Source organism: Puma concolor, chromosome D1 (assembly GCF_028749965.1).
Source record: "Puma concolor isolate L17-30 chromosome D1, mPumCon1.1.hap2, whole genome shotgun sequence".
Lineage (NCBI taxonomy): Eukaryota > Metazoa > Chordata > Mammalia > Carnivora > Felidae > Puma > Puma concolor.
Window position 1 is genome coordinate 42,778,923 of NC_141676.1, and position 27,678 is coordinate 42,806,600.

At 44.0% G+C, this 27,678-nt stretch overlaps 1 protein-coding gene across 12 annotated transcripts in view; it reads left to right on the forward strand.

Annotated features, from left to right (window-relative positions):
- The window catches only part of PLEKHA7 (pleckstrin homology domain containing A7), a 220,065-nt gene that overhangs the window by 88,514 nt on the left and 103,873 nt on the right, over positions 1-27,678 (forward strand). Inside the window, exon 1 of one of the 12 annotated variants that reach the window (XM_086677873.1) lies at positions 25,459-25,695. The exons of the other annotated variants lie outside the window; for them this stretch is intronic. The gene's annotated coding sequence lies outside the window, so the exon portion shown is untranslated. Of the gene's footprint in view, positions 1-25,458; positions 25,696-27,678 lie in introns of those variants that run through there. 12 annotated transcript variants of the gene reach the window in all.

Genomic DNA, 27,678 nt, shown 5'->3' on the forward strand with positions numbered 1-27,678 from the left:
TCTTGACTTGGAGTTGGGCGAGCAGCATTTAGTCCCACCCCTGCCACTTACTGTCTATGTGATTTGAGGCAAGTTAATGGAAGTTCTGGAGCCTCAGTCCCTTGTATAAAACAGGGCTAATGATTCCTACTTGGCAAAGTATGTGAAGGCATCCTGTCCAGTTCCTGGCGTATAGTGGATGTTGAGTAAATAGCGGCCATCTCTAAATCTGGCAGTTCAAGACTTCTCAGGGTTAATCCAGTAAATCCCTGTTCTTTGCAGGATTCCACCTTTCTCCCTTGCCTTTCAGACTCACTTAGGTGTGTTGTAATTGGATGTGAAGGGAGGGTCTGGCCTCAGAATGAGAGCCCCATGAATCTTTGAGAGGGAAGACCCCGTACTTCCCAGTGGGAAATGGTGACAAGTGGTTTTCAGGTGGCTGCAGTGGGGATGCTGAGCCATTTTGGAAGCGAGAATGTGTTTGTCTTGCCAAGTACAAGATTGAGTGTCACCGTTTTGCTTTCTGGGAATAATGTCCACGTAGATGAAGTAGATTTATGGTGCTGAGGTACATCAGAGAACAGTTTTCTTTTCTTTTTTAATGCCTACAGTTTCTGATTATTAAGGTAATGTGCTAATTTTATAATATCTGGAGAATACCAAAAGAGGAAATTAAAAACGTTTACGTCCACACTCAGAGATGATTACTGCTAACATTTTGGTGTATTTCCCTCCATTCTTTTTCAAAGTGCCCATACACTGTTTTTCTAAAATATGCAATTTAGTATGCTTTATTCCCTTCACATTATATCATGTCATGTGTGTTTCCCAGATTATTACCTATCCCTCAAAAACATTTTTTGCTACATAATAGTCTGTAGAGTACATGTGCCATAATTTACTTAATTTTCCATTCAGTAGTTGGGCATTTAGGTTGTGTCCACTAAAATACATAAATGCATATTTCCCCTAAAATACACAAAAATATTTGACTAAGGATTTTAACCATTTTCTTAGATTCCTGGAACTGGAATTCCTAGATCAAGTAATAAGTACATTTAAAATTGCATATTTGTGGGGATTATCAGACTGTTCTATTTATCTAACACTAAAAAGCAGAAAAGTGATGGCATGTTAGAGGGCTGTGGGTCACTCCAGCGAGGTCCCTGCTTCTGATCACTGTGCACAGAAGCCTCCCTCTTCACACAGCTCACTTGCTTCCTGGCAGACAGTACAATCAGCCTCTTGTGGCTCCCCAGTGAAATTTAAGTAATGGGTCAGTCTTTCCAGCGCTTCCCTCTCTGTCAGGAAGTTCATCTGTGAATCTAACCTAAATCTCAACTGCTGCGTTTTAAATCCTCACCCTCTGCTGGTTCCCCTCAGTGTAGTGGAGCAGAGCGGAACTGTGCAGTCTGCAGGCAGCTCACTCTCTGCCCCCCCTCACCCCCCGCCCCTGCTGCCTGATCATCACGGCTTCGGCCACCAGCCTTATGTTACCCTGGAGGAAACTTGAGGGTCTCTGGCTACTGCTGTCTCGACTGGGAGGGCGGTCCCTGCATCGAGTTGCTGACGATAACTCCAGGTAGGGTTTCCGAACCTGAGAGTGCCCATGCTGTGAAGGCCAGCCTCCAGGCCTCTCCCGTGCCCTCTGCAGAACCTGTGGGGGCAATTAGCATTCAGAGTGGTGTTCCCTTATTGACACTGCGGGTCTATCAGATTCATTCTCTGGGAAAAAAAAAATGAAATGTGGCTAGAGCAGGGATTAATTATGTTTCGGTCCCAAGCGCATTGGCCTAGTGGTAAATGTGCAGTGAAAAAAGACTGCCAGGCAGAGAGGGGCATTCGAGTGTATTCTGGTGATAGGAAAGCTGGCTGTCAGTGTGGAGGGCTAGGGTCTTACTCTGGGCTTCCCACCCTTGGCATCAAGTAGCTGCTGTGCCCTCTGCCTAAATAGCCTTGGCCACCTTTCTTAGCCAGCACCCTTTGTTGGGAGCTGACAGCTTTATTATGGGGCAGGAGGATGTTAATTTGGAAGGGAAATGAATATAGCTGCAACTTTGCAGGCACTAAGAGGCCCCTTGTGTCCCTCGCTTAGACATTTTAGAGCTGGCTGGCAATAGGCCAGCAGGGTGGACTGAATCATATAGGAAACAGACTGGGAATTGAGTCCTGCAGCACCTGTGGGAGTATCTGAGCATGGCTGGAAGCCCAGAGGAGGCTGGAGCCGGGAGCCCGGAGCCCAAAGTGCCCCTGGGGCCGGGCCCCGGCTGTCTGACCTCCTCCAGCTCCTTGCCCTCCCCTGTAGGTAACACCAGGAGATCCTGCCTTAACATGAGCTGCTTCATGCTTCTAGTTTTACTTCCTCAGAAGGTCTACACTCTTAAGACGAGATGCCTTGTTTCACACTTTGCTGTTTCTTCTTTCAGGGTCTGGTACAGTTCTAGCGCTTGACTGAAATAAACATTTAGGGGTCAAAACCCAGTGGTTTTATGCACTTGGTAAAGAAGCTACTTTTCTGCTGTTTAGCTCCTATTTAAAATTTCCATGTCAGGGGTGCCTGGGTGGCTCAGTCAGTTGAGCATCCAACTCGGTTTCGGCTCAGGTCATGGCCCCAAGGTCATGGGATCAAGCCTAGTGTGGGTCTCTGTGCTGAATGTGGAGCCTGCTGGGGATTCTCTGTCCCCCTCTCCCCTCCCCCCTCCTCCCCTCCCCTCTGTCCTTCCCTGCTTGTGCTGTCTCTCTCTCTCTAAAAATAAAATAAAATTTCCATGACAGGTCGCTTTTCTTCCTTTTGAAGAAGGGAAGCTTTTTCTTCTGCCTCCTTTTATTGTTTTTCTTTTAATTTTTTAAATGTTTATTGAGAGAGAGAGAGAGAGAGAGAGAGAGAACGTAAGCAGGGAGGGGCAGAGAGAGAGGGAGACACAGAATCCGAAGCAAGCTTCAGGCTCTGAGCTGTCAGCACAGAGCCTGATGTGGGGCTCAAATTCAGGAGCTGTGAGATCATGACCTGAGCCGAAGTCAGACCCACAACTGACTGAGCCACCCAGGCGCCCCTGCTTCCTTTTATTGTTATCCTAAACCTACTTTGGGGCTGAATGTCACTGGTACTTTTAGTTGGCAAGTTGGAGCCCAGTGTCCCCACTATGAGACCTTCGCCTGGTGGATGCCATCCCTGGCCATAGGATCCCTTTGGAGCTTTTGAAAAATATTGATGCCTGGGATCCAGTGCCAGATATTCTGATTTATTTGGTCTAGGTTGGGACATTGCATCATGGGTTTTAAAACATTCTACAGGTGATTCTATGTTAATTATTAATGTTCAGGGACTTTCCCTGAATAAGGAGTGAGATGTGTCTACCTAGTCCTATCAGCAATTTCCCTTTATGAGAAGATCTGTGTTAGAAGCCTGTGATATCTACAGTCGTAGTTTGCTTCACATCCTTTATGGAGGCAGAAAGGCTGAAATGACAAATGAGAGGATTGTGCTACTCCTTTCCTGTGTGGTGTTGGCTTGCTGAGAAGTCCCTATGGATGGACCTCACGCCCCTGTCTATGACCAGGGTGTACTCTGGCTGTGTCACTCTGCCTGGTAATTAGGCTGGGGACCTGGACAGGATAAGGATGCCTTAGTGAAGGTTCAAGATAGAAATAAACAGGGTATGAATCTGTTTATATTTTGTTCATTAGCCAGGGCCTGGGTTTACTTTTCTCAAACTTGTGAAGGAGGTGGCAGGAAGGAGGGCTGGGGAACGGGGCTCTGAGTGACTAGCAGAGGATGGCTTTCAGCTTGGGTCTAGAGGGCAAACAGGGCAAAGTAGCAGGTGCTTATAGTGAAAGTTCAACCCTTGTAGGCTGGGATCCCTGAGGCCTCACTTCTGCCAGGTTCTTCTTGAGTGTTGTAGAGATGTCTTCACAGAGGAGTTAATAAGGGACTGAATTATTGCTGTGAGTGAATGAGTCCCTTCTCTAAATGTATTTGGGTTTGCCCTTGTGTTCCTTTATGTGATTTGAGAATGGTTATGTTCCTTGTTGGCTAATGCATTTGTCTTGGTGTTCTAAGTCCTACCATCCCCTTCCCCAGCCTCTCTGGAATGTGTGTGGCTGGGGCTTTGTTCCATGAGCAGCTTCTCAGGTTGAGGGGCTGTTCTTGTAGTTTCAGCTGCCCCTTAGCTTGTCTCAAGGTGGGGCTGCTTCCCAAGCCCTGGGCCTTAGAGAAGCTGGAGCTCCCTTGAGAGAGCTGCCATAGTTTTCCCACAGGTAAGGAGGCCCCTGGATTAACTCCTGGGGTGCTGGTGGCACCATTCCTCAAACTTACAAATCCTGCTTAGACAAAACCACACACATTTTATTTATTTCATTTTTTAAAATTGTTCTTATGCTATTCAAACTACTTTTTTTAACTGTTTATAAGAGATTCCCCTGGGGGTGCTTATTAAAAATGAAGAATCTCTGGGAATGAAATCTAGGAATTTTGCATTTTAGCCAGAATCCCAGGCCATTATCAGGTACAGAAATGCTTGAGAATCAACTTTGTTAAAAAAGTGTTCCACCCCTACCTCCTCCTGCCTTGTTTTACAGGGGAAATATGGCACAGATGGGTCAAGTGACTTGCCTGGGATCACACAGTGCATTAGGGCTAGAACCCAGCCTGGAAGGAACCCAAAGTCAAGTCCAGAATATTAATACTTCCTGATAGGTGTAAAATGCAGCTCATCTTTCTGTTCTTCTTGTTTGCTAAGATGCAGTGTGTCATCCGTCATCTGTTTTGAAGCAGATTATTCCTTATTGTGGGGGCTGTCCTGTGCATTGTAGGATGTTTAGCAACATCTCTTGCTTCTACGCCCTGGATGCCGGCAACATCCCCCAGTTGTGATGATCAAAAACGTCTCTAGGCATTGCCACATGTCCCCTGGGGGCAAAATCACCCCAGTTGAGAACCACTGCTTTAGCGGCAGAAGCCGTGTGTCAGGGATGTTCCCTAATGGCATCCTATGACATTTATGTTTGGGGACTTCACTTTTAAAATTTGCATTGTTGGCTTCTCCCCGACTTGGCTCCCGGTGCCGGTTACACACACAAATGAAATCACGCTGAATGTGAGCTCTCCTCCTCTCCATTTTGGCTTGCAGAAGGCAGGCATAAAAAACCTGGAAAGACCACTGAATTTGGACTCCAGGCCATGGTTTGCCTGCCAGCCCTGCACTTCCTAGCTGTGGGATCTTGGGCAAGTCACTTAACCTCCTCAAACCCCTTTCCTCATCTGATTACGATAGAAAGAAATGTTTGTTGTGAATGAGAGTTAAGTGACACCTGAATGTGTTTGTGTTTATAAAACATTACTCATGTATTAAGTGGTGATGATAAAATTCAGGTCTAATTACCAACACTTGAAGGTTTTCTCAAATTCAAAAGTGCAGAACTCAGCACAGCAATTCTAGACTTGTACTTGGCCGGGTATATTGTCCCTGTCATCTTTCTGCCTGTCATGCTAATCTAACCCACTCTCACTTTAAACTTCACCTCCTCCTCCTTGTTGGCCATCGCAATACCTCTTTTGGGTCATTGTCCCTGCAAGATTGGTTGTTAGTTTATCATCTGTGATTGGTAAGAGCTAGTTTCTTTTTATGGTGAGATTTCTGAAGGGCTGTCAGATATTTTCTGAAAATCAAAACCAGTGCCACCTTCTTTGCCCTCATTGCCAGCACCCAGAGAGATGCATAGTAATGGGTGCATGAGGCTTGAATGCAGGCCATGAAGCCAGCACCGGTCTGCAAAGATGCATGCAGAGGAACTTGGAGATTAAAGGTCTCTGGGGCACACCAAAGCTCGGCTAGTCCAGCACTTGTTTTGCAGACAAGGAAACTGGGCCCAGAGGGAGAACATATCAGAGGCGTCATGGTGGCAGAGTTTGATTGCTGCCCAGGCTTTCCAGGTGCCAAGACCATTGGTGTGGTATGCACGCATGTCCCAGCTGCTGCCTCGGCTGGCGCGGAGGGGAGCAGGCTCCACTCCGTATCCAGGGTGCTGTGGCTGCCTTCTGTTTGACTTTAGATGCTGCCTTATAGGTCTTATGAAATTGTCTTTCTCTGCTCAGTAATTTATGGGTGGAAATTCATCAGAATTCACACAGTGCATGACATGATTTTTACTGATTCTTTATAGCAGGACATCTTGAGGGGAAAAGGCACTGAATATGAAGGGACTCCAGTGACTGTGTGAACATATTGAAGATGAAAAAGACTGAAAAACTGAAGGTCCTTTTGTTTCTTCAGTAATCTTGAACACTGTCTCTTGTTCTCCCACTGTGATATGCTCTTCTATCACTCTAATATTAATTGTTAGTATAATTTATACTTGCTGTTGCCTGTTGAATGGTTACTGTGCACCAGTCCATGTGAAGTGTTTACCATGATGAACATTTCAGTTGATCTATCCAAAAATTCTACAAAGAGGGCACTATAACCATCTTTGTTTTGTAAATGAGGAAACCAGTTAAGTAACTTATTCAAGGTCACAGAGTAGGAAGGGGAGGTGGGATTTAAACCTTTCCAATTTGTGATGCCTGACTAGGCTTGTTCCTGGTCTGTAGTTCTGGACTCTCATGGGGGCGGTTATTGGAAACCCCAGCAGCCAATCTTCTGCAGCTGGTCAATGCCTCCAAGGACCTGCTGTTTGTTAGATGGCCTATTTGAATGCCTAGGGATGTCCGTACTGGGTGGCACCCAGCTTGCTAGGCCAACACCTTCCCCAGACATGTCCTCTCAGGCTGTGCCAAAAGCCTAAATGAGAAGGACTGTCCCTGACTTCAGAACCTAGATGCCTGCTGTCAAGGGTAGCACAGCCTTTAGAGACTAAGCCCTGGGTTTTGGTTAAATGGATCCACTAACCTTCCAGAGAGTCTCATCTTCCTCAACTAGAGTGGGGGCGATTCCAATCTCATGGGTTTTGTTTGTTTGTTTGTTTGTTTTGAGAGTGTCAAATGAAACACTTCATTTTGAAAGTGCTTATAAACTCTGGGTTTAGGTGGAATTGTGAGACTAATGATAGTAGGTTGCAGAGGAGGGGTTGCAGTGGAAGCCTGGGGAAGAATGTTCAGGGGAAGGAAATACAGGGACAGTTGGGGGAAAAGAAGCAAACTAATCTCTGTTGCCAATCATTTCAAAGGCCTCCTTGCCCAGCCTTAACCTTCATGCCTTACCGTGACATCATCTATGGATGTGTTTCTGCTTCCCTGCCCCGTCTGGAGGAAGTGCTCTCAGGTGTGGACTGGGGCTTGGGGTTCCTGCAGGCCCCTCCCGGCAGATATTCAGCTGAGGGCTCCAACCTGCCATTCCCTGGGGCTCTGTAGCAAAGAAAGCTGCCTGGGGGGACTCAGTTGTTTAAAGGGAAGTTGCTAATAGATACTTTGGATTATGGTGACTGTGATGAAAGCATAGAATTTTTAACGTTATTTTTCTCATCATCAAGGTAGTGTAACTACATTACTTCCAAAATTGGATGATAGAGAAGGGGGGAAAAAAACATTCATTTCATTTCACCTTAATTTTTCTGGATTTTGGGGGGGGGGCAGGTAGAAGAAGAAGAATTTTCATTTTATTTTATTTTATTTTATTTTATTTTATTTTATTTTACTTAAATTTTTTTTTATTTTTTATTTTAGAGAGAGAACAGAAGCAGGGGAGGGGGGCAGAGGGAGGGAGAGAGAGGATCTTAAGCAGGCTCTATGCTTAGTGTGGAGCCCGACACAGGGCTCAATCCCATCCCATGACCCTGGGACCATGACCTCAGCCAAAATCAAGAGTCAGACACTCAATTAATTGACTGAGCCACTGAGGTGCCCCTATTTTATTTTTTTAAAGTTTATTTATTTTGAGAGAGAGAGGGTGAGCAGGGGAGGGGCAGAGAGAGAGGAAGAGAGAGAATCCTAAGCAAGTTTCATGCTGTCAGCACAGAGCCCAAAGCAAGGCTCAATTCCACGAATTCTGAGATCGTGACCTGAGCCGAAATCAAGAGCTGGACACTCAACTGACTGAGCCACCCAGGTGCCCCAATTTTCGTTTATTTTAAGTAGCTATACATAACATGGCACAAATCTGACGGTACAAAGCAGTGAAAAATAAGTCTTTACAGAACATGCTTTTAGTCATTTTGTGCATACGATTTTGACTTTTCAGTTAAAATATTCATGTATTATTTCTCCCCATGTTAAAGATTTTTAAAAATTTTGCAAGCAATACATGCAAACTATATTTATAAGTTTTTAGTCTTACATAAACAGACAGCAAAATGCCAAATTGGTAACAGTGGTGAAATGTTACAGGTGACTTATTTTTATTTTTTATGCTTTTATTTATTTTCTAAATTTTCCACAGTGAGCAGGGATATTCAAAGAAGCGTGCAGAGAAGATATTGTTCATAATCTTTAACATTTTGGCCTATTTTTATCCATTGTTATTCTTTGCATTTCATAAACATAGTTGAGATTATATTTTATAACAGTGTGTGTGGGTCCTGCTTGGTTTTCATTTAACATAAGCACTTATTAAGCTTAGATTTTTCACAGACTTTGTTTTTAATGGCTGGGCAGTATTCTACCAAGTAGAAAACACCGTGTTTTGTTTAACTATTTATTCCCTTATGGTTGGACAGTTTGGTTATTTTACTATTAAAAATAATACCATAATGAACTTAGGAAATGAAACATTTAGAAGTGTTGACCCTGAAACAGTCAGTCTGGTGTTTAGAGGAACTGTATTCTCAAAGGATGCATATACAGCAGGCACTCAGCAGTTGTTCATGCTTAGTGAATCAGGAGACATATGTGAAGGGGTGTTCAGCTGATGACTTCAGTAAATGATAACATGAAGAAATAAAGAATGTTTTACAGCAATGCAGGGCTGTCAAGAGGGGCCCCACAAAATGGACCAGAAGATCCAAACCTGTCATGCTCTGATACTCCCAGGTCTTTGAGAGTATCTTGCAGTTTGGGCCATGAAGGATACTGGGGAAAGATAGTGATTTGCAAAGCTGTACAGCAGGAATGTAGGGCTTGCTCTGTCTTTGCGCCATGTTGGAGAATCCAGTGGCGGTAGTCCTTCTCCAGTCTAAAGGAAAGGAACATGGCAAGGACAGAAGCCTAAGAGGCGGTTTGTTGTCTGTGCACTGCCCCAAATGGCTGCTGAAACCAAATCAATTTGTGGAAGGCTCTGAGGATTTTCTTGGCTTGACTCTCTCTTCCAGAACTGAATAGGAAAATAGATTTTCTCTGAAAAGTGTCTCTCTGTGTTTGTGCCTGGAGCACTCTGTAATTTGGACCTTGTCAGAACAGCCTGTCTTTATTTTGAATTTGGAACCACTGACTCCCCTTTTCTTTACACTGTGAGCTATTTATATGCCAAAAAGCATAAGTGGAGGCCTTTTCACCTTCTCACTTACGACTTCAAGAAATAAATAAAGGAAAGCAGCATTCTCTAAAATCTATAATCCTTAAGTATTAGCAATAAAGAGCTGAAAAAATATTGTAATGTAGACATCTGTGCAGCAGTGATGGGCTCTGGATTGGGCAGTGAGAAGTTTGGCTGCTGGGTCTTAGGTACTGTTTCTCAGCCTTTTCTAGGACTTTTGGGGAAGGGGTCCTCAATCATCCAGCTGAGCATATATCCCAAACACATTCTCTGTCCATTTATTCCCTTACTCATTCTATTTGGTTCACTTTGGTTATTGATCACCTAATGTTCTTTGTCATGCAGTGTACAAGGCCATAGTGATACAGCTGGGATTAAGCCTGCCTTCCAATTTCAGTCAGGGTTAAATGGCAGTAACAGGAAACTAGCTATTCTAAACAGAAATGGATTTAATACTGTGAATTAGGTGTTTATATCATTGGAAGGGTGGGAGAACAGGATCAAAGCTGGCCTTTGGCAGTGACTCCTAAAACAAGATTCTGAAAGTGGTCTGCTAGTCACTGTTTTCTTTTTCCTTTTTTCTCCCTCTTTTGAACTCCCCTAGCCTCCTGTTCCCAGGTTCTCTCTCCTAGATCTTAGACTGTCACCTTAGGGGAAGAACTGCTTCAAAGAGTTAATGGAATGTAAAGTGTTAATGATCAAGTGTGTTGTTAATAATAATAGCCATCACTTGCAGATTCTTTACTGAGCGCCCAGCTGTGTGCTAAGTCCTTTACATGCTTTATCTCAATGTTCACATCCTCTATTAGGTACTTAGTAGTAATACAGATAAGGAACTTGGAGCTGGTAAAAGTTAAGTGACTTACCCAAGATAAGTCAGTTAATAAGTAACATTTGAGTTCAAGCAGTATCCCTGTCCAGAGGTTCTTACAGTTTCAAAGAAAAGCTGAGCCAAAGAAGATACACAAACAAATGGCCATGAACCTGTGAAAAGATGCCCAGCATCATTACCCATCAAGGAAATGCAAATTAAAATCATAATGAGATACTACTTCACACACACACACACACACACACACACACACACACACACACATCTGGATTTAAAAAGATAATGAAAAAGTGCTGGTAAGAATGTGGAGCGATTGGGGGGCATCTGGGTGACTCAGTCGGTTGAGTGTCTGACTTTGGCTTAGGTCGTGATCTCACGGTTCATGAGTTCGAGCCCTGCATCAGGCTCTGTGCTGACACCTCAGAGCCTGGAGCCTGCTTTGGATTCTGTGTCTCCCTCTGTCTCTGCCACCACCACGCCCCCCCCCCCCCCCTTCTTTGGCTGGCTGGCTGGCTGGCTCTCTCTCAAAAATAAACATTAAAAATTACACTTAAAAAAAAGATTGTGGAGAAATTGGAATACTAATGCACTGCTGGTGAGAATATGCAGCCATGTTGGAAACCAGTCTGTAGGTCCTCAGAAGGCTAAACATAGAATTACCATATGATTCATAAATTCCACTCTTAGCACATACCTAAGAGAAATGAAAACACATGTCCACATAAGAACTCATACATGAATGTTCAAAGCAGCATTATTCATAATATCTCCTAAGTGGAAATAACCCAAATGTCCACCAGCTGATTAGTGGATAAATAAAATGTGATATATCCATATAATGGAATGTTATTTGGCAATAAAAAATGAGGTACATGCTATAAGGATGAACTTTGCAAACATGATACTAAAGGGAAGAAGCCAGTCACAAAAGAAGACAGTGCATGTGAAATGTTCAGAATACAGAAATCTATAGAGATAGAAAATAGATTAGGGTTGGCAGAGGGATGACAGCTAAAAGGGTATGTATGGAGTTTCCTTTTAGGGTGAGGGAAATGTTCTAAAATTGGGGTTATGGTTGCACAACTCTGAGTATATGAAAGCCATTGCATTGTACACTTTAAGTGTGTGAATTGTTTGACATGTGAATTACGCCTCAAAAAAGTTATCAAAGCAAAAAAAGAGAAGAAAGGCTAGGAGGGACAATGCTTACCCAAATAAATAAATGGCCACTGGTGGAATTTAGGGAACAGCACAAAAATCCTATCCAGTCTCCAAAATTTTTGGCTTATATTAGTTTATCCTGACTAGAATCTGGTTGGTGCCCTTAGAGGTGATTTGTTTTTTCTCAGTTGTCTGTTTTTCTAGGTTTTTTGATTTTTCTCTAAGGGGTATGTATTACTTTTTATAAGTAGGGAACCAAAAAAAGACTGTGTCATAAAATATGTGTTCCTTTGGGTTATGCAAAAAGATCATGACTTCCACATGTTGTGCCACTTGAACTAGTCTGAGGATTTTTGTCCTAGAAAAGAGATTGGGGGGGGGGGGGGCGGGGAAGAGGTATCACAAGTATTTGTCCCTGAATTGAGCTGGTGTCAGAATCTAGTCACTCCTAGAAACCACCTACCTTTCACCCTTTCATTTCTTACTTACCCTTTTCTAAAGACCACCAAGTTTTTAATGATCACAACTTTGTGCACACCTTTTGTTTTGTTTTGCAAGGAAAAGATCATGGAGGGTGGTGGTGGTGGTGATGGGTAGTTACGTCAAATTGAATGAGTAAAGGGAAGAAATGTAGTGGAGTGTCTGTGCCCTTAGGTAATTTGTTCCATTTTATTTATCCAAGTATAATTGCTGATGCCAGTATTTCATAGTCTACTTGTAACCCAGTTAAATACCTCATGAAAGTTATAAGACCTGCACAGGAGGGGAATTCACTGATGTAAGGGCCAGCTGGACCATGGATATGCTTTTTTTTTTTTTTTTTTAAACAGAATTTATGGATGAGTGAAGTGAAATTTATTGAGATTCAACTGTCTGTTTGAGGGCAGAATATGCCGTCAGGCAGTCAGAGTAAAGCTGAGGATTTACAACCTGTGAGAGGCTTAAAATGCGGAGAGTTCTTTCCCCATTACACAGTAAGTTGGCAACTTGGAGCATGACCTGGATTTCTTGGGCTCTGAGGCCTTCTCATTTAGTGTGTGCACATGTGTTTGTCTGTTAAGTAAGGTCCAGGTGCCTTCCAGGTAAAAGGGGTATTGGGGAGTGAGGGTTGTGGGAGTATATCTGCTAGATGCCTCTCCTCCCCAATCTTCCCGTGAGCCTGCCAGCACTTTGCTGCACACACCTGGCACCTGGGCTCTCTGTCTCCCTGCTGATACCTGGGACTGCTAAGAACAGGCCTGGAGCAGCTCACAAGTATGGAAGAAAGAGAAATCCCAGAAAGCAAGTTTTGGGTCCTTACTCTACCACTCACAAGAGGTCTTTGCCTTTGGGCAAATCACTCTTCTTAAGGGTTTCCTAATCTTTAATAGAAATAATGCTAACCACCTTACCTGCTCATGAGGAATATTAAAGGAAAACCATACATGGTGCTGGAGACACATTAGGTCTTTGGTAACGATCATTACCTCTTTCTCAGTCTGCTTTGCTTCTTTGCCTCCCCTTTCCCAGGCTTGATTCCTACACTAGGTTGGCAGAGAAAGTTACCCAGTTTTTTCCACCTCCAGTCAAAGGCCACCTGTCAGTGCTTTCATTAACATATTTTCTCCCCGCCTACCCATTTTTGTGCTAAATTTGTATTAAACACATTTCTCCAAAATCAAACCCATTGAAACAAAAAATTGTTTCCTCTAGAATAATCTTGCCCAGTAGAATTTTTCTATGGAGATGAAATGTCCTTGGCTATTCTTGTCCTTTTGCTCTTTAACTTGGATTTAAGATGGGTTTGTGAAGCTACATGAAAGCCCCATGAGACCTTGATTGGTTTCACATTGAACTTATAGATTAATTTAGGGGAAGAATCAACATCATTACAACATTGGGGTTTTCTAGTTCTCCTTTCATTTAGGCCTTTTAAAGTATTTTTCAGTAATGCCATATTTTTCTCCATGAAAGTTCTGTCAGAGGTTCATACAGAGCAAAGTGACCAGCATAGTTCTGGATTTTAGAATATCAGCTGGGTGTCCATGAGGACAGTGGACCAGAGAGAGTGAAATCTAGAAACAGGGAGATCAGTGAGGAGGCTGTTGAGAGAAGATGAAGTTTGGATTTAGGCCTGTGTGAAGGGAGAGGATCCAACACATGCCAGAGATGTTTCCTAGGAAGAGGGGATAGGGCCACCTTAATTCTCCCAGGGCAAAATAAGGCAGAGTGATGATTACACTTGTTGCCATTTACGGATAGCTCACTGCTACTGGCCAATGAACATGCCATCATGTTATGGCCATCATTGCTTCTCTTGATGCTACAAGGTAGCCATTATTACTTCTGTCCTCCAGACGAGGAAGCTAAATCTCAGAGAGGTTAAGTAACTAACCCAAAGTCACCCAGCGGAACAAAGCATATGTTTAAATCTAGATCTACTCCTGCTAAAAGGCCACTGAACACCCGTCTAATCTTGGGTCCTTTCAGAGTTTATTGGAAGTACTTTATGAAAATATCCCAGACCTTTTGAATTTTATGACTGAAATAAAAATGACTAAAATCCTGTTCTCAATCATAGTCAGAAAATTAAATTTGAATGTTTACCTAGTTTTATAATGTTTGATAAAAGATCTAGACACGTCTGGATTTATGAGATCTATAAAATTTGAGTTGTGGAAGGGGCAGGAGGGAGGGCTTTAGGGGACATAGATCATGTGACTCAGTGGAAAGGAGCAGAAGTATTTTTGAATTCTGAAAGTGTTTCTGGTCATGTATTTCTGGGTAACATTTTGTTGATGTTTTTCTTCCATTGGTCAGACCAAAAAAATGAATAGCCTTAATTAAAATTTCTATTGTCTTTGCCACAGAGGAAGGAAGCCTTTCCGTGGTTGTCATGGTGATGTCTGAATGACACCGTTGAAGTGGGTAGTGATTGCCATCCCGAGCCCTGAAATGAGCATTTATCATTTTCCTTGCCCACTGAGAGGCTTGCGGGACGAAACTGCACATTTCCTTAATCGCCTCTTAAATTCACATTTGAGCCAAATGCATGTGTGTGCGTGTGCCGGGGAATACACTCTGCTGCAGCCATGGTTAGAATCATCAAGTCTGAGACCCCATTTCTATTTGCTTTGTGCTTCTGAAGCAAAATGGCATATGTGAGGTGCTCATGAAAACTCTCAGAAAGTAGTTACCAGCCTTTTGCGTGGCACAGCGGGACAGCTCATGAGGGAGGCCTCCTCCCTGTCCCAGCTCTCTTGCCCGGCTCCCAGGCACTCAACAGTTTTGCCTGACACACCTTCTCTGTAGGCAGCCCATTTAAAGGGGCTTGCACTTAATGCCTGGCAACTTTAAATGCTGCCACTTAACCACCCATCCTCCGCTGTCCCTCCCTGCCCCCAGCAGCCTCACTGGAGCCGTCATGCTGCATGCAGCCACAGTGCAGCTGTTTCTGACAGTGAAACCAGGCTCTTTTGCTGGTTTTGGGATTTCTGCACAGTGTGTTTGGAGTATAGAAAGGGGAATGGGAGAAGAGTGATGTACAGCTGGATAATCTGGATGGGTTTTTCGGTTCTGTATGTGAGGTTGCCCTCTACCCAGGCCTGAGAGGATGGAACAATGACTCCCTTCCTCCCCAATGATGCCATGCAGCTGCATATAATGTAGTTGGATTTTCCAGAGCTCTGTCTGTAGGTGAGATTTCCCGCAGGTCTAAAGAAAACAGGCCTATGACACCTCCCACCCGCAATTAGATATCTGTGCTATAACCTTTCACTTAGAGTGGTGTTGTGACAGAGGGTAAAGAATTTGCCATCAGAGAAGCTGGTGCAAGTCTTCACTCCACTTCCTGGCTAGCCATGTGAACCTGGACAAGAACGTAACCTCTCAGAGCCTTAGTCTCTTCTGTAAAATGTAAAATGATAACAATGACAGTAACTATCTTTCCAGGCCACTGTGTCTCACGATATGATGCTTTGTCAGCTGTAAGTGCTGTATAAGCTGTAAATTCTAATTCATAATGCTTATATTGTATACTAGGCTGTGTGCTGTAGAGTCAGAGCAACTGACAGGCAGAGTAAGAACAATCAGAATAAGATGGTAAATGTGTGATCCCAATATTGTGATCCAATGTGCACCCAGCAGGCACTTAACTCTGCCTGGTGTCAGGGAGGGCTTTTAGGAGGAGATGACCCTTGTGCTAACTTGAAGGAAAGATAGAAGTTAGCCAGAAAGAGAGACAGCCTTCAAGAAAAGGGAATGGTGTTCGCAAAGACACAGAGGCACCACTGGAACCTAGGTATCCTCAAGAGAGAGTGGTAAACCATGAGGCAGGAAACAGGAGCGTGATGCTTGCCTTTATCCAGAAGGTGAGGAGAGCCATTGGATAATTTTGAGACAAGGAGTGACATAACTTGTAGGTTTAGAGATATGTGTGGAGGATTGTTGAAAGTTAGTAAGGAATAGGTGGGTGAGTACAGAGAATGATGACCTTAGAGGCTGCTGTAGTTATCTCAGTGAGAGTGCTACGGGGATGGAGAAGATGCGCTAGTTGGTGATATGGAAGTAGAGTTGACTAATCTCTGACAGGGAATGAGGGAAAGAGGTAGGATAATTTCTGGCATTTCTAAATAGTGCCCCTATTGGCATTTGGAGAGGGACAGATTTTCATTATGCAGGACACTGCTATTTAGCAGCCTGGGTCCCCTCCCCACTAAATGTCACATAATTATTGTCACAACAAAAATGTTGCTGCCATTTTTCCAAATGGCCCTGGTTAAAAACCACAAAGGTGGTGGTTTACCACCATGGGTATGGTAGGAAGGGCTCCATTTTGAAATATGTGGATTTAATGGTACCCATTGTTGTACAGCTGGATAATCTGGATGGGTTTTTCGGTTCTGTATGTGAGGTTCTATATGTGAGGGGACATCTTGGTAGAGGTGTCCTGTAAGCAGTCGGAGGTAGGGATCCAAGGCTCAAGAGAGTGGACAGCACTGGAGATAAAGCTTCAGGAGTCATACCGATGGCAGTGAATGAGATTTCCCAGGGAAGATAGCATGAGAAGGGGGAGGTGGGTGGCAGAACCTTGGGGACCATCATGTATCTTGCTTGATCTTGTGAGCTGGAGGGGGAGTGAGTATTCCAGGACCCATAGGGAAGGGGACACTGAAGTTCAGTGAGAGCAAATGACTTTTCCTAGTTTCTCTTTTAATCAGTTTTGGCACAGTCAGTGTCCAGATGAGGCTGAGGAGAAGTGGATTTTGCCCCTTCAGTTGAGGGCTCTTTTAATGTCTTACTTTATAGCCAATTGGACCAAGCGTCTCAATGACTGGGCTGTTCGTATCACTGTCTCACCTTGGGTTTAGAAGTCTTTGTGTCTTAGTAAGGAGCCTTCTCAAGATTTGCTTTTTTCCCTGCAATGGCGAATTTTTCCTTGGCACCCTCTGTTTCTTGGTTCACTGATTAATAAGACACTTGAGGAATTGCAGGGAGGCCTTTAACATGCATTAGATACCATCACTAGCAGAGAAAGTGATTCACTGAGCTCTCTCTCCGCTGTCTGCATCTCTCCCCGCCGACAGAGTTTGATGTTGGGAAATTGAGTCTGGACCCGGAAAAGCACAGTATAAACCTGTGATTCAGCCAGCGGACATGCAGCTATGGCCCAAGTAGGGGGTGCTGGGGAGAGGTGGATGGTGAGGATGCTTCTACTCCCATGTCCTTCACGTTACCCTCCTCACAGGTAGGAGTCATTCTGGGTTAAAGATCACTACAAGCAAGTTCTGGGCTCTGACTTCCAGGCTTTCCACCAGTTTCCATATTTTCAGCCAAAGTGTTGGGACTTCTGGACAGGGATGTAGAGGGCTGGTGGTTTATTTTTCAGAGATTCTAATAAGAATGACTTCTTCTATTAAGCCCTTATCCAGTAGCAAAGTTTTCTTCTTGCCATGGAAAAGTAAGAGCCGATTTTGCTGTTCGTCTTCATGGGAAATGGTCTACCCTTTGACTCATCTCTGCAGTTAAAGACCTATGCTTGAAACTTGGCTCTGTCCCTACTTAGCTGTGTCATGTTGCACAAACCCCTTAAGTTTTCTGATCTGTAAAATGGAGATAATAGTACCCACCTCCTAGGATTATACTGAAGAATGAGATCATGCCTGCAGAGTGCCTAGAATATAATATGCTCATGGAAGTTACAGTTTGGGTTGTCTCTTTGATGTGGTTCTTTGTCCGCCACTTCTCCTTGCTGCACGTATTTTTGGCTGTCTGCAGAAATCTGGCACTCCAGTGCAGTGGCCCACTATTTAGGGATGTAGAGAGCTAGTAGGTTTTCTTTAGGGAGAAGAGACTTCTCCAAGACCAGCTACCCTTATTGTTTGTCTCTTTGATACCAGGAGCCTTGTAGAAGGTCTTCCACAAAGCTGTGGGGCTGCAACTGGAGCCCAGCTCTGGCTCCAAACCCACACTCTCCTGCTGTCTCCCCTCTCTCAGTCCTGCTTTACCCCCTGCCCTAAAAAGTCAAAAAGAAATAACTAGAATAAAACCAGAAAAATCTGTCAGGATATTCCATCTGGGTTCAGTGGTTCACTGGAACCACTGAAACTGGTTTCAGTTTGTTCACTGGAAAGTCCGGGTACTCTGGGTCCTGTGGGTCAGGCGCCTTCTTCCTGCTGTGTTTCTTGACCTGAGGCTCCCTTCCTGAATGGGCATCACTAGGAAATTAAGAAGGAAACTGGTTTGGGTGGGGGGTTTCCGAAATCATCCCATTTCATCCTTTTCTAGAAGTGACATAGGCAGAGAGAGCCCCTCCCTGACCGGATGTCTGGAGTCCTTCTCCTTCCCTCTACCCCCTGCACTGTGGGTGGAATGGTCCCCCTGTATAGGGTCATGGAGGGATGGAGGGATGCTGTGTGTTTGGGCCTCCAGAGCCCCTTTGGTCCGTTAACACCACTGCTAACAGACCCTTAAAGGGGCAGGAGTGGCCAAGTGAGAAAGCAGCCCTGGAGGCTGGAAGGGTGCCCTAACCAGGACAGCTACACGAGGCTCCTCCCACTGGAATGTGGCTGGACTACTTTACCTCTCACAACCCACCAACAGCTTTATCTTTTCCAAACAAAGATCCTGTGCTTTAATTCCTCATGGACATCCCCTGGGCTCTGGGCACAGCTAGCCCTCAGATCTGTGTGCTGATACTTTACAGCACACCCCTGGTTTATGGAGTAAAGTACTAAGTGTCCAGATTTATGTGGGTCATTCTGTGCTGCGCACCTGTGAGTGAGCTCATATGGATGACTTTGTGCCTGTTTTTGGTTTCCTCCTTTCGTTACTGCCCTGACCTGAAGGTAGCATGGGAAAAGTTGCTAGCTGGGTCCATTACCAGAGAATTACCACTTCCCTGTCACCACTTGCTCAGCCTTACCAGTGTGGAGGTGACAAGGAAAAAGGGAATCTAGTAGAGCAGCACCTAGGGCTCTCTGTGTTAATCACCTCCTAGCTTTACCCATTTTACAGATGAGGTGACTGCCAACCACACAGAGTCTGGTACAGAGTCATGTTTCTTTGTTTTCCCACCAAAATATCTCCTAATGCTTAGGATCTCTTCATCTTACCCATATACTTCAGATTTCACATAATTGCTAAATGGAATGTTTCATGGGTTTATAGATTCATAGAGCAGGGAAGGAGCATAAGGCCATCTTGGCAGATTACAGACCTGGGGTTTGTGTTCTTTCTTTAGCAACATCATGCCAGATGGTTTTTGGCCTAGGCTTGAGAACTTCCACCAACAGGAGGCAGCCAGTCAGTCTGATGTTCAGAAGCCACTCTGACTTTGACATCGTTAGACACATAATTCCTAGAAAAATATGCTTCCCAGTGATTCCACCCACTGATCCTTGTTTTAACATGTTGACCCTCAGGGGACAAATCAAATTACTCTCTTATGATAGCTCTTCAGAGATGATGACAACAGTCCTGTGCCCTGAATCTTCACAGACCATAAAACTCCTGCTCCTTCAGTGATGTGGCTTTGACCCATTATGCCCTTCACAGTTCTGGCTTGTCTCTCCTGGACAAGCTCCAGCTTTTCACTCTGGCCTGTATGTGTGGTTACCAGAAGTGAACCCAATATTCGGGTGGGATCTGATCAGTTCAAGCTAGAACATTTTTACCCCTCTTATTTTGGACTCTGTACTATTGAGTCCCAAGGTCCTAGTAGCTTTGTGACAGCTTTCCACATTCTTGACTAGTTGGGTTTGTAGTAGATCAAAGCCACTAAACTAACACAGATTCTGTATTGTTTCCTAGGGCAACCATAACAAGTTAGAGCATCAACAGTATTGGTTGGAAGCTCTGAGGGAGCATTTGTTCCCTGCTTCTCTCTTTGCTTCTGGTGGCTGCTGAGAATTCTTGGCATTCTTTGGCTTATAGATGCTTCGCTCCAATCTTTGCCTCTGTCTCCACATGGCGTCTCCCACCCCTCCCTGTGTGTGTTCTATATGCCACTTGAATCCAGACCAACAGCTCTGAATTTCTGTGTAAGATCTTTTTACGAGATACAAGGATTCCCAGCAAATGTATTTTTCATGTTTGTTAGTAGATATTAGTCACTGAAAAGATGGATTTTGTGTAAGGCCTGAAATTAATTTTAAAACAATGTATGATGCTTTTTCATAATTCTTATTGCCTTGTTTTCAGGAAGCTAGTGTTAATTTACAATAAGTAATAACTATGACCTTGAGCAATTCCCTGACCTCCTCAGACCTCAGTTTGCTCATTTGTAAAACAAAGAGATTGGGTGAGGCAAGCTCTGTGTCATTTTTAGCACTAAAACTCAATACTGTGATTTCTGGAAAGCAAGGGTTACCCTTTGTGATAAAAGGTTTCAACCTGGCTTAATAAACTGAAATTTTACAGCTCTTGACTAAGCAGGCAGATTATGATTCATGAATCTGAAAATCTGAAAAACTCTACCCTTTTGTTCACCTTTGACAGGATGCAAAGACTAAGTTATTTATTGCATGTTTCCACTCTCTTCTTGATTACTCACATAGTATAATATGGGATTGGCATGTATTTGGCTCTCAAATATTTGTTACATGAATGAATGAATATCCTTATGTCACATACCATTAGAGGGAGCAAGTAAGGCAGTATCATTCTGGTCTCATCTAGTAAGTGTGGGCTTGAGCTCATGACCCTGAGATTAAGAGTTGCATGTTCTACTGACCGAGCCAGCCAGGCACCCCCTGAATGTTATTTTTAAAAGACGGTGGCAATGTTTCAAAGTTGCTTTTTGGAGCAGTTTCCTTATCTGTGATATGGGTGACTATTGAGGTCTGGACTCCAGGGCTTATGCTCTAAACACCACAGCAGAATGTGCATTTTTCAGGTTGAAAGAGATCTGTGACCTTGTCCCAGGCATCACTTGGTCAGATGCTTTTCTGTTGCAGGAGCCCCACCTACTATCATTGGCCCTGTGGGTCTCCATAAGCAGTTGCGGCCACTGGTACCTCTCTTCCTTTGGATTCTTTAGGGACCTTTATTGACAGTGCCTCTTTGGGTTTTTCACTCTGTGGAAAAAAATAGTCTGTTGGCTATCTTGGGTCTCTTTTTTCAGGAGACCCTACAGGGAAGGCTAAGGGCAAGTTCACTTGCCATTATTGTTAGGAAGAATCTTCTTCTAAAACCTTTTTCTTTTCTTTTCTTTTTAATGTGAGAGGGACATTTTGTGGCCTCTGTTTGCCATGTTCTTTCAGTTCTCACTCTTATGCAAGCAATCTTCATTCTTTAAAACAGGTCTCCTGGGGGCGCCTGGGTGGCTCAGTCGGTTGAGCGTCTGACTTCGGCTCAGGTCATGATCTCGCGGTCTGTGAGTTCGAGCCCTGCATCGGGCTCTGTGCTGACAGCTCAGAGCCTGGAGCCTGTTTCAGATTCTGTGTCTCCCTCTCTCTCTCTGCCCCTCCCCTACTCATGCTCATGCTCTGTCTCTCTCTCTCTCTCTGTCAAAAATAAATAAACATAAAAAAAAAATTTAAAAATAAATAAAACATGTCTCCTTCCTCAAAGGAAGAGCTTTTCTAGAATCAGTGGTGGTGGTCCAAAATAGTACAAAAACTCAATGTTTGTAGTGGATAACAAAAAAGTTGATTATGTTTATGCTCTCCAATTTGTTTTTGGAATACTCAGCCTATTCTGTTTATCTTTGATTTTCTCCATTTTGGTTGAAATATGGGTACAAAGAAATTGCTGTCCTGTAGGTAAATTAGAAATATAGGTGTGGGGCTCCTGAGTGGCTCAGTCGGTTGAGCGTCTGACTCTGGCTTAGGTCATGATTTCACAGTTCCTGAATTTGAGCCCTGCATTGGGCTTTGCACTGATAATGCAGAGCCTGTTTTGGATTCTCTCTCTCCCTCTCTCTCTGCCACTCCCCTGCTTATGCTCTCTCTCTCAAAAATAAATAAACATTAAAAAAAAAAGAAATACAGGTGTGATGATAAATAGTGCTAGATGTACAGTCTCAACATTGAGAAGCAGTAGGGAGTGGTAGGGCCTGCACTGAACTAGAAGAGCCATTCCACTTCTCATGGTGGCCCATTGTTGCCACAGTTTTGGTTTTTCCAAAGCAAGCTAGATTTTTATATGAAGTGTTCATATTTTTTAATGCCTTTTAAAAACTTTATTTATTTATTTTGAGGGACAGAGAGGGAGAATCCCAATCAGGTTCTGCACTTACAGAGCAGAGCCCAACGCAGGGCTCAATCCCATGACTGGGAGATCATGACCTGAGCTGAAACTAAGAGTTGAACACTTAGCCAACTGTGCCAACCAGGCACCCTGAAATGTTCCTACTTTTAAACTTTGACTCAATTTAAATAATCTGTAGTGGCTCAAATAAAATTAATTTTGGAGACAAATGGGTTTGCAGGTCATCAATTTGAAACCTCTAATACATGTTTGGGACAAACTGACATATGGATGGGCTCCTAGGTCATCTCCGTCTATAGGTTGGGCTGGGCTGGTCTGGTCTCATGCAGGGTCCTAGGGAAGCTATGGAATAATACATACAATTTTATTCTATGTATGTAATTTTTCTCTAAAAAGACGTGTATGTAAAATTTTAAATGCATTTAAAAGTTTCAGAAAGGCAAAAAAACCAAACGATACTCAAGAAACTAGTCAAGGTATTGCTCCTGAGATTGACACAGAATTGGAGGGAAGAAAGGGAACTTCTGCTTTTTTATATTTGTTTGTTTATTTATTTATTTATTTATTTATTTATTTATTTATTAAAAACATTTTTTTAATGTTTATTTTTGAGAGAGAGGCAGAGAGATCAGGGGAGGGGCAGAGGGAGTGGGAGACACAGAATCCGAAGCAGGCTCCAGGCTCCAAACTGTCAGCACGAGCCTGATGCAGGGCTCAAACTCACGAACCACGAGATCATGACCTAAACCGAAGTCAAATACTGAACCGACTGAGCCACCCAGGTGTCCTGAACTTCTGCTTTTTTCAGCCTTCTATAACACAGTAATTTTTGGAAGGTAAAATGGGGAGAGTCATTGGGATGCATAATTGCTTCATAAAGACTGTGAGCCTTCAGTGCTGACAGTGTTGAGGAAGGAAAGAAGTAGCATGGTTCAGAGTGATCAGGAAGGACTGCTGGAAGAAGAAGGGGCCTTGATGGTTGGGCAGAATCCACTAGGGAAGACAACAACAGCAGCCAAAGCCCAAGGGTAGCCCAAGGGGACTGGGGAACAGTTGCATCTGGCAGAAGCCAAACTAGAGAGAAGTGGTAAGAGGTAAGGAGGCTTTCGAAGTGAGGAGGGTGGTGTCTAGCAGGAGATAATGGAATGTTTGCTGTGCTCCAGCATGATCCATCTGGCAACAAGGACAAGGGAGTCTGTAGGCAGGGCCATAGGGTAGGAGTCTCTCATGAGGCCTCTTCTGGCTCCCAGGCAGCTGCCAATGATCCCTTCTAGGGTGTTGCCTGGCGAACGGAGGCTATATCTATATACCTGATGAATAAGCTCATGGCACTTCCTGTTCCTCCACTCCCAAGAGTGTGGACTTTGGAAACTTGCCCATCTCTACTGCTGCTTGATGTGGTTCCTCTACCTCTGAAGCCAGCATGTCTCTCCAGACATTTTGGAGATTCTGTGGAGCCACTGGCCATTGATTAAAATGTAGCTGCTGAGAAGAGGCCCATACTTTGGAGTCAGGTAGTTCAGGACTTGAATTCTGACCTTGCCAGTTACTGGTTATGTGGCCGTGGGATGGCACTTGATCCCTTTGAGCTTCAGTATCTTCTGTGCAAAATGGGGATAAAGTGATTTACCTTCTAGGGTTGTTGTACTTGGCAGCTCAATACCTAGCAAATAGATGTGCCTTCCTTTACTTTTATATTATGGTACCCAGTCTGATCTGTAGTTATAGATTTGTATTATTTACATTTAATATATAAAATATATACTTTTTGTATCTATTTATGACTATATCGGTCTATTCTGTTGGGTTGTAAGCTCCTACTCAGGGGGGGTAATTATGTTCTAATCATTGTTTTACCTCAAAGCACTCAGAGTGCTAAGAACATAGTAGGTCTAAATAAATGCTGGATAAGTGGAGTCTGTGTTCTTTAACCTACTCCAGTCTTTACAGCAATTGACTTGTGATCGATCAGGATGTGTTTGTAGGCTAGGGCATATCTCCCATGTAGTTAAAACAAGTTTTGTCAGGCCAAATGCCCTTGTTAGGATGATGTATCAGGATGGCTTGTGAGTCATTTATTATTTCATTCCACTGTGGCACATCTATAGTTTGTGGGCCTTGATGTTCATATAATTTAGAAGGTCTTCTTTTAAAATATTTAAAACTTCAGGGCTTCCTGGGTGGTTCAGTCAGTTGAGTGCCTGACTCTAGATTTCGGCTCAGGTTCATTGAGACTGAGCCCCACGTGGGGCTCCCCACTTCAGTGTGGGATTCTCTTTCTCCCTCTCTCTCTCTCTGCCTCTCCCCTGCTTGTGGCTCTCTCTCTCAAAATACATATTAAAAAATGATTAAAATATATGAAGTTTCAGAAGGCATGTAAACACACTGCTAGGGCCTTTTCCATGGCCTTAGAAGGGACTTGTGGAAGTGAGGGGTGCTAATGCTTGAGCTTCATTAGTTTCAAGGAAACCATCTCTTCATTTAAAGGTTCATAGAACACTCACTGTAGGCAGTAGTAGGAATTATGAAGGATAAGGAGATTTCTAAAAGGGAAAAAATGGTGGTAATGATTACAGGTTTTAGTAAAAATGTAGACATCCAAGTAGACTCAGAAGAAAATCTCCTGTATGTATTTGATATATATTCAATATATATCGAGCACCTGCTGTGTGCTAGGCACTATGTAGTCATTGGAACATAGCTATGAAAACAGTCCTTGTCCCATGGGGCTTATATTTCATGTGGTCACCTGCATCATAACTTGTAGACCTACTTAGGCTGCAGTGAATAGCCAGTCTTGATCTGAGGCTATGGCACTAAAGCCACAGGCAGTAAAAGCACTTTAATGCCCTAGTTTCCCTTTCTGACTTTTCTCCATTCTCCTCTCCAAGCCTCTTCCGAGAGGGAGAGCCACATGGTTAAATCTGTGCTCAGAGGAGTTCAGCCATCCCAAGCTGTGATGAAAGAATCCTAGACTGTTACCAGGGGGAAGGGGTATGATGGCTTGTAACCACTCAGCCCCTTCCCTGCCCTGACCATGGGATATAGTGATAAGGAAGCCATCATTTCTCCACCAAAGGTTCTGTGTTGGGGCTGATTTTAGCCCAAAAAGGTAGCAGATCAAAACTGAGTAAGCAATTCATTCAGACTCCAAAACTCCTGTGTGGAGGTGTTTCTTATGTCCTGCTTCTAGAGGAGCAGCCAACCCCACAGTATCCAAGAAGGACAGAAGAATCAGGAGACATGAAGTGCCTGCCTCCCTGTTTACCCCCAGCCGGTGCTCCGCTTGGCCAAAGCGGGGTGGTGACTCAGAGCTGGAACAGTGTTCCTGTGTTGTTGCCAGATACTGCGTGGGGGCTGGGGAGGAAGGAGAATGAATGAGTAGGAGCAAGTGGCTGCTGGATTTGTAACACCTTGGGAAGCAGCTGCTCCAGAACTGAAATTGAGAGTAGGCGGGCTGTGAGCCTCCGCCTCACCTCTGCAGGCAGCTGGGCCCTCCTTCCCTGTCTGACCGAAACCCGGGTTTTCATAAGGCTGAGGCTGGGGAAGAAGACACAATCCTTCTGAACATGGAGCTCAAGGAGAGAGTGAATGTCTCTGCCACCTTTCCCGGCGAGATTGGGAGAGCAGGTTAGTCCTGTACGGATTCCACAGGGACTCAATTCACTGCGGTGTTTTCTGATTCATGGAAGTCCAGTAATGACTGAAAGGGAGTTTTTGATGGCTTGGTTGGGAGTGCCTGCAGTTAAAAAGAAACCCCCAAAACCAAACAGTTCAATTTAATTGAGAATTAATAGGACAGAAGTACCATTAAGTACACCTCCTTGATGTCATTACAAAGGATTTTCTATTGGCAAGTCAGATTGGGGAGGATAGCTGTTCTGCCTCGTTCTTTTGTGTTTCAATTCTGTGTAGTATTGTTTCAGTTCAGTCTGTTGTCTCGGGCAGTAGTCAGAGATGAACCTCAGCATCTTAGGATGTTACAGTTGGAAGATCTCTATAATATCACCTGGTTCATCCTTCTCATTTTACACTTGAACCCGACATACTGAAGAATATTAAACAGAAGCATAGAGCTGGGTGTTCTCTGAGGTCAAAAATGTTTCCAGTGAAGTTTTAAAACTTCTGTCAGTGTGTCCCTGACTCAGTGCAGCTTGCTGGGGAGGTGGTTTTTCTTGGGTTGTGCTTTCTGAACCTTGGGACTTGACCCCAGTGAGGGACAGAAGTGGGGCTGAAGGCAGGCGCCTACTGATCTTAAAGTACTTTGCCTGGCAGGCAAGTTCTTTAAATAGAAGTTTAAACTGGAGGCCGGGTAGTGTGCCTTAATTCGAAAGGAAGAAGATGTGTTCTGGAGCTGCTGTCCTATGGCAGGCTAATAATGCTGGAGTTTGCAACATGGAAAAAGGCAAAACAACTCTATTAGTGTGGAGTTTTAGAGCTAGCAAATGAAAACTACAACAGAAACTAAACAGTGAGTGCTGCAGGCCAGGTCCATTATCAGTACTCTTCACAACAGTCTTGCAGAGTTAGAATTGTCTTCTCTTTTTTTGCAGATAAGGAAACCCACACTCAGAAAGGTCACTAACTCATTCAAGGTTGTGCCCTGCCAAGTGTGCAGAGGAGCTGGGATTTGAACCACAGTCTGGAATGACTCTGAACAGCAGCCTGGGGTTCATGCTTGGCAGGCCCCATGTGGCCTCTGCAGATGCAGAGTCTGTCCTCATTGGACAGATGAGGAAACCAAGACCTAGAGAGGCTGAGTGTTTGTGGAGGGTGTGGAACTGTTTGGTAGTAACAAAGCTGGTACCTCAGCTTCTATTACGTTGCTTCTTTGCCATATTTCTTTAAAAATAGAGCAGGAGGCTATCTGGGTTTGATTTCCTCATTCTGTCAGGAGTTTGGCTTTAATATTTTTATGGTTATTGATGTCCTGTGAAGTCAAAATTAAAACTCCCTATTAACCAAGTAGCAACCCTAAGTACAGGGGCCCCATGTGGGAGCTCAGGAAGAAGGCAGGTCTTCAGCATGGGCTACTGGGTCAGAAGAGGTAATTTATGGAATGAGTTGACCACTGAGTGGATCTGAGAACATCTGGAGAGTCTAATGAAATACAGAGCATTTCAAATCATGCTGGAAGACTTCAGTCTGTTAAATCCAGAGTTTGGAAACGATAGGTCTTTTTGCAAGATACGTGAGCTTTGAGTTTGCTCAGTTGTTTTGTGACTCCTTTTATGCCCAACTCTGTCTGTGCCAGGCTCTGCTCCTTTAGCACTTTTGGATGGGGAGAGCAGGTACTGACTGCTCCTTCAGGTGGTAGGTCTGGTGTTTATCTGGATTTCAGTGTCTGTGCTTAGTTGGGTATGTGAATAAAAGTCAGGTATGGACATTGTGGGAGTGGGGAAGGCTGTTGCTTGGTCGCCATGCTCCCCAGAGCTGGTGAAGTCTATCAGCCTGGCTGTAGGGGTTTTTATCAGGGCCTGCAGACCCCTATCTCCCCCACTCTCTGGGAGAGCCATGATGGGTTGGGCTGCTGCAATCAGAAAATGAGGTGGGTTTTGCACAGCCTCTCCCTGAAAGTACTGTGTTTGTGCTGAGGCTATTGAGATAAAGGAG